Below are 16435 nucleotides of genomic sequence, written 5' to 3' on the forward strand. Positions count from 1 at the left end.
TTACAGGTATATTTCCTCCTGATATCTTTGCTCAAATTCTAAATTATACAGCATTAGGCCATTACATCTCTCTGAGTGAAAGCAAACAAAAGGACCTAGTATTATGACCGTCTGCTTTGTGAAAAGGTAAAATAAGAAGCCATTAAGGCCTTGGGGCTGATCTATTAGCTGGAAATTACGTCCATGACCTTTTCTGTTTTAATTAATTTCACACGAATGAATGAAAATAACGATTTAGTAGGTTGCTCTTTTGAGGTATTCATACTCCCGAACTACGGCCAGAGTAGATTGTGATCATTTTGAGTACAATTCAACACATGCACCTTTCTGTGATGACGATACAAATTACATGAGTAATTCCATGTTCTTAATGTCCAGTTTATGAAATTGTGAAAGCGTGTGACCAAAATATGGAAAACATTACATGCAGCATCGGGTACATGCAAATAATGAATTTAATTCCAATTACTCTTTGTTCTCATTCATGTCCACTTCTGCCAATCATCAATGGTTCTAATGTGTGTGAATGTCAACATCGCAAAATATTTTTGAACCGCAGTTCTTTTGAATTTATGGCATTATAGAGAGTTTGCTCAAGCCTGTTTATGCACTGCATTTGTCCTTTTCACTTTTTCCCCAAACAATCTAGTCATTTGAGCCCCACCCACCCCCTCGCGGATTCTTTAGAGCAACAGAATAGAGGCTTAAGGATGAGTATAAACTGAGCCCCTTTTCCTCCACAGCTTCATTTAATTAGACTAATCTGCTCTGTCCTGCCCGTGAGCGCAATAAGACAGTTGTCGACTCTAAGAGGGCCCTCACTTCAGATAAGTGAAAGGGGAAAAAAAGAAAACATCCAACACTAGAGCCGGATTTAGCCCTAAACAAGGAGGAAAAGGACTTGTGAATTCTATTAAGATGCACAAGAAGACAGTTTCAGAATTTGCTTGATCACATTTCTATTGACCTAATCTCAGCCTGACAGATGTGTGCCTTTAGGTCGAAAAGGATGGGGAACTGATGAGTCATGAAGCAAATCAACGCCATAAAACAAAGAGAAAAAACAAAGTACTTCCTCCTCGACATTTTTACCAACATAAGAAACAATTCCGTTCAAGTGACAAGAGGATGAGCTCATTTGTACATAAAATGCACCACTCTTTTCGCCAGCTGTCTGGGTGAAATATGTGCACCACTCCAAAGGTTGTGTGCGTGGGTGTTTGATATGGTTGGCCCTAAATTTTCCTATGAAAACTCACTGTCACTATTATTACAGTCACTGCCTCTTTGACTTTATCTCTTTTGTTCCTTGGCTTAATTCAGCTGTTCTCGTTGGCAACAAAATGCGGTGCATAAATCACGCAGCAGACTTATAGCGGAGGCAATTTATGCAGCAGTAATGGACACAGTGGTAAATTAAAGGGTGAGACCAGAAACTGGGGATTACGGGTTAAAACAGTTTAAACCAAAGGTGTCAAATATATAAGCATGCAAATACACACACACACCTAAATTATTGATAGTGCGAGCATGATGCAATGGTCCCTGTTTCCTCAAGGACAATCCCTCACTCACTGGATTTTTCCCTCCTGTTTTTGAACAAATTGATTTAAATGAAAAGTTTTAACAGCACAGAGATCCAGCCTCTCACCTGAGAATAGTGTTTAAAGAATGGATTTTTATCCATCCTTATTCTACCTCAGACCAGTATCAGATTTTTATCTTATTTTTTTATCTTTTATATATATATATATATATATATATATATATATATATATACACACATACATATGTATATATTCAACTTGGCAGCTTTTTCTTCCGATTGCCGTCTTGCCAGCTAATAGAGATGAGAAGTAGGCTAACTCATGAGACTGTCGTGAGAGACTTCCTTCAGACCTGCCAAGTGAAGTCAACCCAGCAAGGTATTCTGTGACTCGATTCTACCATAAGGATTGATATTTAATGCATAGGTGCTGTTGCAGACAGTGATGGACAGGGGGGAACGTTGAAGCTGACAAGCTTCTGGCAGAATGCAAAGATGTCAAAACATACGACTGAGATGCATCCTCCCATGAGGACAGACAGGGATTTTGGCAAATAGGTGCAGGTTGTGAGAGATTTACTCCAATTAGCAGCAATGCCAAAATTTGTCACCATGTTAGTAGACGTGCCAAAATTAATTGATTGATGAACAACAAATCCACTGTCAAACAGCCTTTTACAAGAGTTCCACCAATTTTTAACTTTAAATTGTATTTTTTGCACCAATTTCTGCCATTTACTGTTTTAATGTTAGTCATGTGGACCTGTTGTCGATCATTTTATCTGCTTTTTATCTGGCAGCCAAAGAGTATTTTAGAAGCCTGCGACATTTGTTCTGACAGAGGCTCAGACAGCTTATTGGTGTCACAAAGCTGTTCGGTAGCATGTAAACAGAGACCCGTGATGTAAATGTTTCCATGGAGCAGGTCACAAAATCTCATTATGCCAAGATAATTACTGACGCTGACTTACAGTTAGGATATGCAGAATGATGGATGGATGGATGGATGGATGGATGGATGGATGGATGGATGGATGGATGGATGGATGGATGGATGGATGGATGGATGGATGGATGGATGGATGGATGGATGGATGGATGGATGGATGGATGGATGGATGGATGGATGGATGGATGGATGGATGGATGGATGGATGGATGGATGGATGGATGGATGGATGGCTTGCAGTAGTCTTTAAAAGAACAGACTGAACCTGGTACACATACTGTTGATTTTACCTTCAACATAAGAACTGAAAATGAGTTGAATGTTCTTTTCTTTTCCTTGTAATAACCATCTTGCTGTGTTTTCACATGGCTGCCTTTACATCACAGTTGTTTTTGATAAAACTGGATCTGTTATCTTCAAGACACAGGGAAAAAAAAGGATTTCAGAAAGCTGTATGTATGTGAATTAAAGACTTGTCCAAAAAAACAAGGATGACAGTCAACTTCAACAGAGCCAACAAAGCCTTCAACAAGAAACAGAATTTGTTGGTTAAAGACAAGTTGTGCCATTTGAAGCAGGAAAGTGTCGTCTGCACAATCACAGTCAGTGTGACAAGCACTGAAAATTACAGAAACAAAAATAAGGGCATTGATGCTGGTGGAAAAAAAAAAAAAAAATCACAAAAATGGCACGAATGTCTCCAAAATAAATCAGTGCTTAAAAGTAGATTTATTTTTTTAAAAGGGAGGAGAGATGAAAAGTGGTGTTCATCATATTTAATCCGGTGTTTAGACAAAATGGATGCGATAGTCTTTGTCGAGCTGAAAATAATAACCTCCTCAGCTATGTTCCAAAACATTTAATGCCTCGATAGCAGCAGGAAAAATACGATAGGTGAAATTCGGTGGCAGCGTCAAACCATGCAGAAAACAATTAAACTGTGACTGCTTGGATAAAAATGTCAGAATCCAGCTGCTAAGCCTCTACACAGCTTTGTGATGGTGCCTCGGAATATCATGCTTGTGTCACAAATAAGTACAATTCAAAGATGCAGTATACTCAAATATGATTCTTATTTAGAATGGTAATTCATCTTTTTTGGAATTCCAAGTGAAGCTGAATTTTTCGTCGGTCGTTTTGTTGAAATTGAATCTATGTGTCAGCTTAAGTGCCATTTTTTCCAAGTCCACCTCCAAGGGGTACACCCAGCACGCATAAGCGAAAATGTCGTACCCAAAGCAGCCACACTCAGCTGGAGGCTCGTCCCGCTGGCAGGAGCTTCAGTGCTCCGAATTTTTCAAAGTCCATCCATTTTCTGCACCACATCGCCTCATTAGTGTCGCGGGTGTGCCAGTTTTTTTTAAGTCCAACTTTGAAATTTCGTCAAGCATTCTCTTGGGGTTGTCACACATCTGTCTGACATTGACCCACTCTCGGTGGTGAAAGAATAAATGTCTGAAAACTATGACTAATCCATTCCTACTCTCATCCACTTTATTGGGTGCAAATATTAAAAAATAATTCCCAAAAATAAATTAATAAAATAACAAAGTATGTCTTATTTTGTGGGGGTGATAATGGTTTTCCCTCTAAGTACTAGACATTCAATGTAAAAAATAAATAAATCCAAATCTTGTGCCGATCACTCTTATTTGTGAAGATCAATTTTAGCGATGCTTGGTTGACTCTAGTTGACAACAAATCATGACAACACAAGCCAGGAACCAATATTTGGAACGCTTGCCTCCTTCCTTCGATGACAGTCAGTCTGATGCGTAAAAAAAAGCAGCGCCCACTCATAAATAACAGGCGTCATTAAGACGTGCTGAACGCAAAATTAAAATTAACATTGAATCATTACTGAGTTTGTCAGGAGGGTGAATTTTAGTGCTGGCAGCATTTTATACATCCAGACCTGTTAAGTGCCAATGTTCAGCGCAATAAATAGGGTCTTTAATGAACACAATACACCATACGGAGCTGTTAAAAGACTGCTGCTGATGAGCAAGTTGAAACTGACCCTCAAAGAAGAGATGAAAACATAGCTTAATGGAGAGAAAAGTATAAAAGTCACATCATGAATCAGATATGACATGCCATCGATCAGTCCTCATTAAGACAAACTATTCTATTCAAAATGCAAGTGTTTGCACGGTACCGTATTTTCCGCAGTATAAGGCGCACTTAAAAACCTCCAATTTTCTGAAAAGCCGACAGTGCGCCTTATAATCAGGTGCGCCTTATATATGAACAAATATTGAGCCACTACAGCAGGTGTGTCCAAAGTCCAGCCCGCGGGCCAAATGTATATACGTTATATATGGACAAAGTTTTAAAATGGGCCATTCATTGAAGGTGCACCTTATAATCTGGTGTGCCTTATAGTGCGGAAAATACGGTATGTGTCTTCAGATGTCTAGTGATCAGTCTATTGATCCTATTAATCAATAAATGCCCTCGTAAATTTTATGTCTGAGCCATCACCCTGGTCAAGGAGACATACACAAACTGACAGCTGTTATGCTCATGACTTTTGTCAAGGACCGGCGCCTTCACTGCACCAATGCAGCGAATCTCATTTGCTCTCTTGTAGAGTCCCTTATTGTTTGGTAATCGTTTTGAAGCACATTTATCATCACATCTACACATTTTCAACAAGCTCACTATGCTGGAGAATTTGATCAATATCCCTGACAGTGATTGCCCAAGAGAGGTCACTGGACACTAAGCTGACACAGAAAGCAGATACATAATGGCAAGCATCCATCTTTAAGTGCAGCAGGCAATCGAAGGGACGTGAAAGCACCAAGGTCCATCATATGATGTAATGCGTTTGTGTTAGAAGATGCCGCTGACAGAAAGCAACTATTTTATTTCTTGTTGTACTGTTTCATAGAAAGTGTTGGTCTTTTATGGGTGACCAGATTATTGCCAACTTGGTTGCAGTACCTAACAGCCACAAGGAAGGTTAACGGTCATAATCGCTAGAGGTTTGCATGAAAAAGTGTTGTAGAGCAACTAAAACAATAAATTTCAATCTAATGTGTTGATACTTTTTATTACAGTATTTTCCGCACTATAAGGCGCACAGCATTATAAGGCGCACCTTCAATGAATGGCCCATTATAAAAGATTATAAGGCGCATAGAGTAAATAACTCAACATTGCTCGAACGTTAATGCAATCACAATATAGTAACACTCGAAATAGTGAAAACCATAACAATATATCAATAACTCAACGTTGCTCAAACGTTAATATCACACAACACACAAAATAAACACGTAAAGCTTACTTTAATAAATTAGTCCTCATCCACAAATCCATATTAGTCCATATATAAGGCGCACCGGTTTATAAGGCGCACTGTCGGCTTTTCAGAAAATTTGAGGTTTTTAGGTGCGCCTTATAGTGCGGAAAACACGGTAAGACGAAAAACTGCCATATACTAATTTTGTATAAATTTCCAATAGACAATCTTGAATTTTAGTAACAATCTGTAAAATTGTCAGAAACTGTCAATAAATATGAAAATAACCATTACCACAAACACATACACTACTCAAAATTACACTTGGCATTTGTTTTAGACTTGGCACAATTTTAAAAAATGTTTTGAAAGTGAAGAATTAATTAAATTCAAAATCCTTAAAAGCAGTGTGTGACACCTCTGGGATCGATGTGCAAATTGTTCGCTATACCTGCGCTGAAGCAAAGGTGAATGTTATCCACCAGAGTCAGCCCAAGCCTGAATACAAAGCTTGTTAGCAGCTTAAAGCTACTGTAAACCGAAGAGAGCTAGAACAATACCAGAGGCTTTCCTGCTATAGTAATGAGCCCCCAAATCTTGGAAAATAACACACAGTGGAGTAGGGAATGTGCATTAAAGTGCCCGTCTCTAACTCTCAGTCATGGTGAGAAATTGCTTAAGCAGCTGACAACTTTGGGATGGTTTCGACTCTTCAATTACATGTAGGAAACCCTGTTTTACACTGAACAGACCACTCGATGGTCACACATGGTCACACACTGTATGATGAAATCCTTTGGTAGTAGGGGGGGATTCAATCAACTAGGAACATTTCAATTTTCCCACCATTAGTTTCTGGAGATTTTAATTAAGCATAAGCCATAAATCTTAATTTGCCCAGAATTTCTTTGGTGTCTTTCTCAACAGTATATGGCCTCGGCCTGTGCACTGGAATAAGAACTACCAATCATGAGACATGAGGCAATCATATTGTGGTGCATTATTGTCACAATAAACATGCAATGTGGTGAGAAATGTTGGGCAATAAGATAATCATGGTTCCCAGAAGGGACATTCGGGTGTTAGATAGAAAATGATGAAGCAGCAGAAAGCAGATTGTTTAACCCAAAAATACAATTGCAAATTCCAAACTGTAGTGAAGATTCTCTTGACTGAGGTTTATGGTAAGGTGGGGGTGTCGTGACTAATTGTGGTCCATTCTACTTCTGCAGAGGCTGACGACAGAGGGTGCAAAGGAGCGCCTGAAGCGCTCAGTTCTGCTTCAGGGTGAGATGATGTGCTGGCTAAATGAGCTGCCCATCTGCCACAGCACATTGTCGTAAGGGTGAGGGAAGTGTCCTTTGTCTTCTGCTCAGACATATTCTCGAAGGTCTGGCGACCGCTTGGCAAAGCTTGAACCCTGACAAACCCTGACGAGAACGTTCCCTGTGTTCAATAACACTTGGTATTGTTTGTCGCTAAGTGGATGGGGCTTAACTCCTTGATGGCAGGCTGATAGATTCTGTAGGATTATGCGTATCTATCATGCTTTTAAAACAAATAAAAGAATAAGCTTCAGATACTTTAATAATACAATTGGGAGTATTATATAAATAAGACGGTAGTGTTTCTTAGAAACTTTACACATCCAAAGGTCAGCTTTGTCTCCATCATCATAACACTACTGGAAATGGGTCATGAATAGTGCAAATTGCTAAAACAGCTTAACATGCTGCTGTTTTTTCAATTATCTCACAAGCTGTAAATCACTTCTGCTGAAAATTATTAATACACAAACACACACAGTCACACACACACACACAGGTTCGAGAGGACAAACGTGTTCTTTTAAAACGGTTTTTCCCTATCTCGATCATAATACCCCAAGGATAACTTTTCAATTCACTCTATATCTCATTTTTCTCTGCATTTTCTTTATATGCATTATGTCAAGACTGGCAAAAAAAAAAAAAAGTGCATCCGTGTGGTGAACCACACAACAAAACGGCTGTGGTTTTAAAGATGTTTCGAGCATACTGCCACAATGTTGAGGCATTTCACTTACTTACAGACACATTTTCAGAAATTGGTAACTTGCAAAAGAATGAATCATTTGAAAACGTTTGCAACAAGAATGAGACCTATACCCTCTTACACCTATAACTTCAGTTGAAGCATTATCCTTAGTTTTGTTTACTTCTGAACATAGCCAATTATGAAGGTGGCTCCATATTTGTCCAAGCACAAAAGCATCTTATTTTTACTTCCCCTCTCAAAAGGTTTTTCTTTGAATAGAGTTACACGGGTTCTCAGTCTCATTAACAGTGTAAAAAGCCCTTAGCTTATTCATGACCAATTCCTACATTTACAGTTGAATAGTGCAGTCATTTCCAAGCAATTCAATTATGGTTTAATGAGTAGACCTCCAGCTTTCTACCTTCTCCTTGGGTAATGACACCGACCCTGAGGTCTCTGATGCCGCGTATAAACCTGAACATTCCTATTTGCAACCCGTTCTCTCTCAGACCAATTAAGAAAACATTGGCACTAGCGACAAGGGTCCCGCTGGTGCCAGTGATTGGACAAGTTCTAACCTTCTCAGAGGACATGGCATCTCCTCTGTCGTTTTTGATCCCTGCCCAAGTCCCCATGCACAATAAATATCTTTCCCAGCACACAAAATCTGAGAAGACATTTCACTTTATCTGCTTCTGATCTTTAAATCTCCCAGTTAAGCAATAAATGGGGGTTTTAAGATGACCCCTGGGTGGGCAGTGCTGCTTCTATAAATGGAATCACATGATTAATTGTGTGTGAAACAGAAGTCCACATCGGAGTGCAATAATGCATGGTTAAAATTGATTTATAATTTCAAACAAACAGCTGTTCCACTAAAGCGGGTTATTTAAGAGTAATTCTATAAACCTATGTTCTCATGCATCAAATCAAAACACCGGAATGAAAGGTCTAGAGGTCCAGCGGAGGGACTAGTAAAAAAAAAATATCTTGTGTTATTTCAACTCACTGAGCCGCAAAGGGATTAACGACATAAGTGTATTTCGCTTGTGCGTGTCTTTGTTTGTGTTTTCAGTAATGCCACCACAGATGGTGGAATGGCAGCAAAGCGGGAAAGTGGAATGATTACGGAACCAGAACAATCTCCGTCCTTGGTTTCTTAACAATACAAGAAATCACTCTGAAATACCAAAGAGAAAAAAAAAATGCTGAAAGATTTATCATTTTGCAGACATGAATCACATCAATTTCAATATTACTACTAATGAAGCTGCAGCCTCACGGGCAAAGCACCAAAAACCTTGAAACACTCGTATTTGAGTTCATCTTCAAGACATGGCTATACGTCTGCTCTTTATGTCTCCACTCACAATTAAGTTGCTCGATGGTGAAGACGATAATGATGATGATGATCGTTGTACCTACGCAAGCAAAACATTTACAGGCCTGACTTGTTAGTGCTGAATCAGACAGAAATTCAATGCTGAGTAATATTTACATAAAACATCCTTGTCTTCACCCTAAAATATGCTCCATTAGCAGTGGCTCAATCTCTCAAATGCTTTGATTGGACCTTGTCAATAGACAAATCCCCTTAGAGCTTTTAATCAAACGGGTGACTATTATAGTTTAGCTAATGAATGCTTTGGGACAATATAATCTCTATGAAGCCACTAATTGAACCATATGTTAAATGTGATGTATGACTTCATTAGGAATGGATAAATGATTTGCTGTGATGCCGTTTGTGACCTTGACTGGCCTGCTGCATCATGCCGTCTCAAACCGACCGGCATGGTCTTTAAGGCCGTGGCTCGAGACGGGAACACGTCCAATCTGGCCGAGCATTTTGCTGACCAGCGACAAGTTGGGAGTGGATGACACATGCACCCATATACAGACACTCAAAGCAATGTTACTGGGTCATTAGCAATCAAATGAACTTATTTGCTTGACAGTAACGGTGCTAATGTTTTGTTAATGTCAACAACGGAGGACATGAAATGTTAATGCTTATACAGAGAATGAATATGCATACAGTATGCTTACATAAACAATACAGACATTGATATCACTACCGTATTTCCCACACTATAAGGCGCACCGGATTATAAAGCGCACCTTCAATGAATGGCCCATTTTAAAACTGTGTCCATATATAAAGCGCACCGGATTATAAGACTCATAGAATAAATATCTCAACGTTGCTCATACGTTAATGCAATCACAATATAGTAACACTCGAAATAGTGAAAACAATAATAATATATCAATAACTCAACGTTGCTCAAACGTTAATATCACACAACACACAAAATAAACACGTAAAGCTTACTTTAATAAATTAGTCCTCATCCACAAATCCATATTGGTCCATATATAAAATTTTTGAGAAAATTTGAGGTTTTTAGGTGCGCCTTATAGTGCGGAAAATGTGGTATTTAAAAAAAAAAAAATCATACTTAACATCCAAATGGGACAATTGTGTCCAAATTGCATAGAGGTTATATAGCTGCATATCTGGCCATGAAAATGATCAATACTGAAGAATATCCTAATATTCTGAATTATTAATAATAAAACAAAAGTTATTTTTCTGGGTTTATTGGAAATGATGTGGATATTAGTATCAATGTACTTTACGCAGGTACAGTAGCAAAGTAAACTGAAATACTTTCTGCTCCATCAACCTAATTAATAGCCTTGCTTCTGCCTTCGACTTCCTGTACATGGGAGATATATGCACATTGTTCCACTTAAAGGCCCTATTTGCAATTTTGATTTTTAATGTATTTATATGATGTGAACTGTGGCTCTCAAATTGCAATGCAATTATGCTTTTTTTCAAGCAGCGTATGGTTTCCTTGTGTTTGCACTCAATGTCTCCCTATATTCTGTAATGCAAACAGGATTAACAGGATTAAGAATATTATATTACCAGTTAATATAAACTACGTTATATGAAAGAGGTGGGTCGAGTGCCTAGCACGTGTCATTCAAGCTACAACAACATCTCATGGGAGCTGCAGCGATGTGTCTCTACAGTCTAGGCCATTATCATATTTTCCCAGAAGTGTTGGCAGTATCTGCTGGGCTAATTCGACTTCCTGACGAGTCGACTTTACCATTCCGCTTCATTTGACTTTGCAGCAATTTTTTTATTCTGGGCAGAGTGTGACCCCATGTTTGCATGCAAAATGTTTTCCAGAGCTATACGATTAGCCTAATGACTTGAAAGTCAAAGTGAAGTCAAGTTATTTGCCCTTCATCCATGTAACATGAATTAATGTATTTAAGTCAACTGTCCATTCTTGTGCTGTCTTGTACTGCAGTTGAAACTCAGAGCTGATAGATTTCTGAGAGTATATATAGAGAACAAACTTAGACGTCTATATTTTGAAGATGTGAGTCAACAGTGAAGGTTGAATCAATAAAATCAACCTGACTACAAAACATGAGAGTGTTTTGTGTCTGATGGTGATCAAATTTTTACCACATTCTATCTTGGCAGGAGGATAAAGTGAAAAAGCAGCAATTCTAATACTATTTTAATTAATTCACATATGGAGGTATGGAATTTTTTTTCTAAAAATAGTGTGCTCTTAAGCTGTGCAGAACTCAATCTGACAGAAGGCATCTTTTAACATATGCCATCATATTCAAACATTCAACTTGAAAGCTAGTTCATTCAAAACTAAATATAATTTGAGATGATTTCTGCACGGAAATAATAGCAGTCTGCCTGAACTGTACAAAATGTGTCTCCAACACAATGACCAAGAAAATGGAAACTCAAAGTAAGCAATTTACATAATGACCTTTTGCCATTCGACGTATCCTTAAAAAAGGCAAACATGAAAAGTTAATTAACACGATGCAAGGCAAGCACTCTGGTTTAATAGAGTAAAAGGTTGTTGCACTCTTACATAGTCCTGGGCGTTATAGGGTGAAAAAATGTCACATTATAAGTCATAATATGATATATTTATTATGATATCATGATAATGATAAATCACAATAGACATTTTCACACGAGACATTTTCAGTTATTCTCAAAAAATATATCCATATAGAAAATGCAACAAAATAAATAAAGCGGCAACAATAATTCAGCTTATTTTGAAAGCCGTACATTTACTTTACATGAACCACCAAGCATGATGTATTGAAGCTTTAAAAGCTTCTAGAGGCTAAATATTCTAGAGGCTATATATATTTTCAAGTGACCGGTTTGCAGTCACAGCAACTACTGTACTACTTATCTGCTGTCAGTAATAATAATAAATTGTAATTGTAAGTGCCTTTATCGAGCCTCAAGGAAACTGTGCATCAGTAACACAACTCGAAAAACAACATTTGATTGAAGTCCATCATCTTGCATAATCTTACACACGCACACATACACATACAATGTAGAACACACCGTGCCGACAAAAAGATTGGCTCACCTACACATTACAGCAGTCATTTATATGAGATAGGCGGGGATTAATATGGATTCACTTTCTCTTTGCAGTTCAAACTGCTCCCACCACTGTCATTAAGGGACTTTCTGGAACAAAACAAAGAAGATTATTAAGTATTTGAGTTTTGTATGATTTGTGCATATTCTCTTAAATATGGAAATTAAACATTAAAACACCTGCGGCTTATAGTCCAGAGCGGTTTATACATGAACAAAACTGGATTTTCCCGTAATCTTAGCTGGTGCGGCTTATATATGGGTGCGATTCATGGTCCAGAAAATACGGGATTGTTTTGGGTTTTTACTTCAAAAAACAAAAGCTTAGTTTTGACTGAACCCATAGTAATATTGTTATCATATTACAGATCTCTGGCAAGAATATCAAAATGTTATTCATATCGGACAGCCCTGTTGCTGACCTAAATTAGCTTGGAGGGTTCACAATTTTAAGTTTATTAGTCGTACACTACCAAACAGACAATTGCTTGAGCAGTCTTTGTGAGTAAATGTCCTTGTTCACATTGAGGCATATTCTCCCGTGTGCTTGAGTCAGTAAAGGTGTTCAGCCTTGCACTTTGTAGGCTGCACAGATGGACTTAAGTGTGTCATTTACGCCACCTCTTGGAAGGCACTGGATGTACTTTGGGTGAATCAATCCTTAAATGAAAGGCAGTCTGTCAAATCTCACCTAGCATGCATTCCAAAGATTTCAGCAGGTTTCCTCAAATGAGTCTGGCACTCTCATGAAGGTGAAACATCATATTGGACATTTTGGCTCATTTGACTGCTCCAAGAGACGATGACAGCCGGTGGATGAGTCATGATCATGGGCTGTGCAGGGCAAACCTGGCCTGGACTGTATGCTCACTGACTGCCCAGCAGCTGTGATGTGTCTCTTCTACATTATGCCAACGACCAAATGTCGACATTATGTCATTAGCTGGTGAAAAACGATCAGTGCCAGCTGACTATTTTTTTCCCCACGAAGCGAGAAGCATTCCCACATGGTGATGAGGCTTGGAATTTGAGGGCGCCAATCACAACCGCAATGGTCATAATGGTGCAGTGAGACTCAACATTGTTTTTATTTGATTTATGTCAGTCATGAAATACATTTAAGTGTCTCAACCACTCTGTGGCAAGACATGCAGGCACGGGTGCTGGATGATATTGATCAACACACACACTTTTCTGTTGATGCGCTAGCACTAAACTAGAGGGTAGAACCGGATATTCACTTTCGTCCCTCGTGGGATTTGCATTCATGGGGAGGGGAGTCAACCTCTGCTCCAAACTTAAATTCAGTCAGGAGTACAGTATTATACGTAAATTACTTTCATTGCAAATAAAAACTCTTGTCCTTCAAAGTAGCCTGCATGAGCGGCGCACACGTCACTCACCATGATTAGTCTGACTTTGGATCTACTGCACCTTGCCAACGAGGCTACGTCACAGCTCCGCTTCCTGTGATAAGCAACCAGTGTGACCACAATGCATTTGGATGCAGCTTTTCTTCAGAAACCATCGATATATTGATACACTTTAAACAAAGTATACCTATATATTTGATATCCAGACTAAAGATCTAGCATGCATACATAGATTTATGTCAACAAGACCTCAATGACTACAGCACATAAGCCTTTTTCCTTCCAACTCGGATATTTTCTTCATCTCTGGCAACAGCTTGAACTTCATGCGGCTCCTTAACATGAAACAATCACTTTGACGTGCAAAAGGGAAGGCAGAAGGGGCAGAAAAATTAGGGAATTTCTATTGCATTTCGTGTCTCTCCAAATTGTTTTTCTCTAGACAAGCCACTCCAAGCATGTGCCAATGCTGCAGTGATACAAAGTGGTTAAGGACATGCCATGTGTTTTCAGGTGCGTCTTTAGGTATAAAAATAAAAAATAGAGATGCACCAATAGTGATACCAATACTCAATACTCCAATAAATCTAGCCCAGGTTTTTCTCAACCGTCAGCTTTTCTCTCTCGTCACACCCAATTCTGCTTCTCTTCCTCACTTTCTGCCCACCAATTAATTAAGACAATCACAAATCAGTCACCTTCACAGCTCCACGGTCACAATCAGTTATCCTGTTACATTTTATAGCTCGTGGTATTCTTATTTAGTGTGCATATGACCAACACAACTTGAATCAACTTCATTTAGAGATAAATAAAAGACAAAGCACAATAAAAAATGTAAAAGGTCAGTTAGTTTTGTTTTTAATTCAACTTTTATCCAAAATGGTTTCTTTCTCTACTATGCCTATTTTAAAAATGAGTACATTGATCTACATAATCAAAATGTAGAGTACACCAGGAACGACCACAACAACAAAAAAAAACCTTAAATTCAAAGAAAAACTTTTTTCCCGTGATATACCGTACGATTGGGTAGTTTGGTGATTCCAACTTGCAGGAAGTTTGATGTTAAAATCTGAATTTCTCTTTTTTTAAAGATCATGTATCAGGCTTCTTATACTTGTAAACAGAAATCTGATGTGCATCAGATGCAGAGTGTGAACGCCCCAATTACATACGTAAACTGTCAATTAGAGTTTGACATCATTGAAAAATATACATTGCAAAAAATGAGAAATTGGTAAAAGCTACACCTACCAATGAGTGCCAAAGACCATGACATGCAATAATAATTATCATTGTATACACAAACAAAGCACTGCGCCTAGTTTGAGTGTATTTTGTTTTCAAATCATTCACTTTGTACAGAAATTGTTTTGTACCTTGCATTAAACCATTTTGATCCCTGCTGCCTCATACCTTTGTTTGCTGTTTTTGTACAACGTCATTTTGGGAGATTCCCTTGAGCTCTTGCCAATCGTACCTGCTTCCATTTTCTTGGTCAACCTTCTGCCTGCACACCAGCTCTCCAGAGATCGCACAAACGTGCACCCCACCTCTCCAAAGATCGCACAAACGATTTTGTTTGTTTGATTAGCATCCCTTGCTTTTTGCTGTAAGGTCCTTTAACTAAGTGGTGAAAAGTAATACACCTATGATTGATTGATTGATTGATTGATTGATTGATTGATTGATTGATTGATTGATTGATTGATTGATTGATTGATTGCACAGTTCAGTGGTATAGCGAGGATAAGTCTAATAGTAGATGCACAAAGCCATTAAATGGTGAAGAAAAGCAAAATTGAAAACGGATGTTCCAAGCACACGCACAAACATTACCTGGGTGTGTTTGGCCAGCTCCAATGAGTTCAAAAATCATCGAAATGAATCACTGCAAAAACAAATTGGAGATTGGGGGGAAACTACTGAATATGTTCATGAGACTTCTGAGCTAAAATGACGGAGCGATACAGGGCAAATTATACTGTCATCAATATAAAAATTCAAATACCACCCTCCAACACACCCTTTGGAAATGATCAGGCACTGTTAATGTAACGCGTAAAGGTAAACAGGCTGTGCGTAAAAATGCGCACCGCGTCACCAAATTGGAAAACTTGTTAGTCATAATGAATGAAAATGCAAAACTCACCCAGGTTGTCAAGGCAAGTCCTCCCAGTGCGCGTCCAGATCTGTGTTCTGAAGGATCGGGTGTAAAAGCGGGGAAAGCCACAAGAACTATGAGACGGCAGCTTTAACGCCACCGACTCCGCTGCGATGTTTTCCTCCTATGTCCTTCTTTCTCCTCTCCGCTCACCTGCCTTGTCTCTCCTGAGACAAATTAAACGGTAGTTGCACATATCCCTTCATTGTCATCAACACGTGCAAAGTGCAAAAAAAAAAAAAGAAAAAAAAAACCGTGAAGTTTGTGGAGGTGCTCTCAGTCCACAGCGACTGATTGTTTTGGTTGTATGATCCGCAAATCGAAAGCACGACAAGTTCAAACGCGGATAAAGTTTGCTTCGGTGGAGCGGTGGATAAATAATCCTGGGAATGAAATCTTTCCTCACTTTGCTCTTTGGACCGATTCGGCTCCTTGCTGAAAACAGCGCACCTGCGCACAATGCGGATCACTTAGTCACTCACTGCCCGCTCCTCCCCATCAGCTCAATTTACCCGTTTTGCAAGCCTTGACTCTCATGTCTACTTGGTGTGTTTGTTTCTAAGTCGTCATTTGGCGTCAATTCCGGTGACGTTGCTGGAAAAATGCTCGAAAAATGCGCCTCTTTACGCCACAGCTCTTCTTCCCTCTGTTTCTCTCTCTCCCTCTCCTATT

At 38.9% G+C, this 16435-nt stretch overlaps 1 protein-coding gene across 6 annotated transcripts in view; it reads right to left on the reverse strand.

Moving 5' to 3' along the window:
• Positions 1-16435, reverse strand: part of brinp2 (BMP/retinoic acid inducible neural specific 2) — a 73289-nt gene extending 56854 nt beyond the window's left edge. Inside the window, exons 1-3 of one of the 6 annotated variants that reach the window (XM_088396876.1) lie at positions 16214-16435; positions 15752-15930; positions 12210-12313 (exon numbers count right to left, since the gene is read on the reverse strand). The gene's annotated coding sequence lies outside the window, so the exon portion shown is untranslated. Of the gene's footprint in view, positions 1-12209; positions 12314-15438; positions 15491-15751 lie in introns of all 6 variants that reach the window. The other 5 variants (XM_088396875.1, XM_088396874.1, XM_088396873.1 and 2 more) reach the window with 5 other exon arrangements.

The sequence above is a fragment of the Syngnathus floridae genome, chromosome 14 (assembly GCF_059516105.1).
Source record: "Syngnathus floridae isolate MCC-2025c chromosome 14, RoL_Sflo_1.0, whole genome shotgun sequence".
Classification (NCBI taxonomy): domain Eukaryota; kingdom Metazoa; phylum Chordata; class Actinopteri; order Syngnathiformes; family Syngnathidae; genus Syngnathus; species Syngnathus floridae.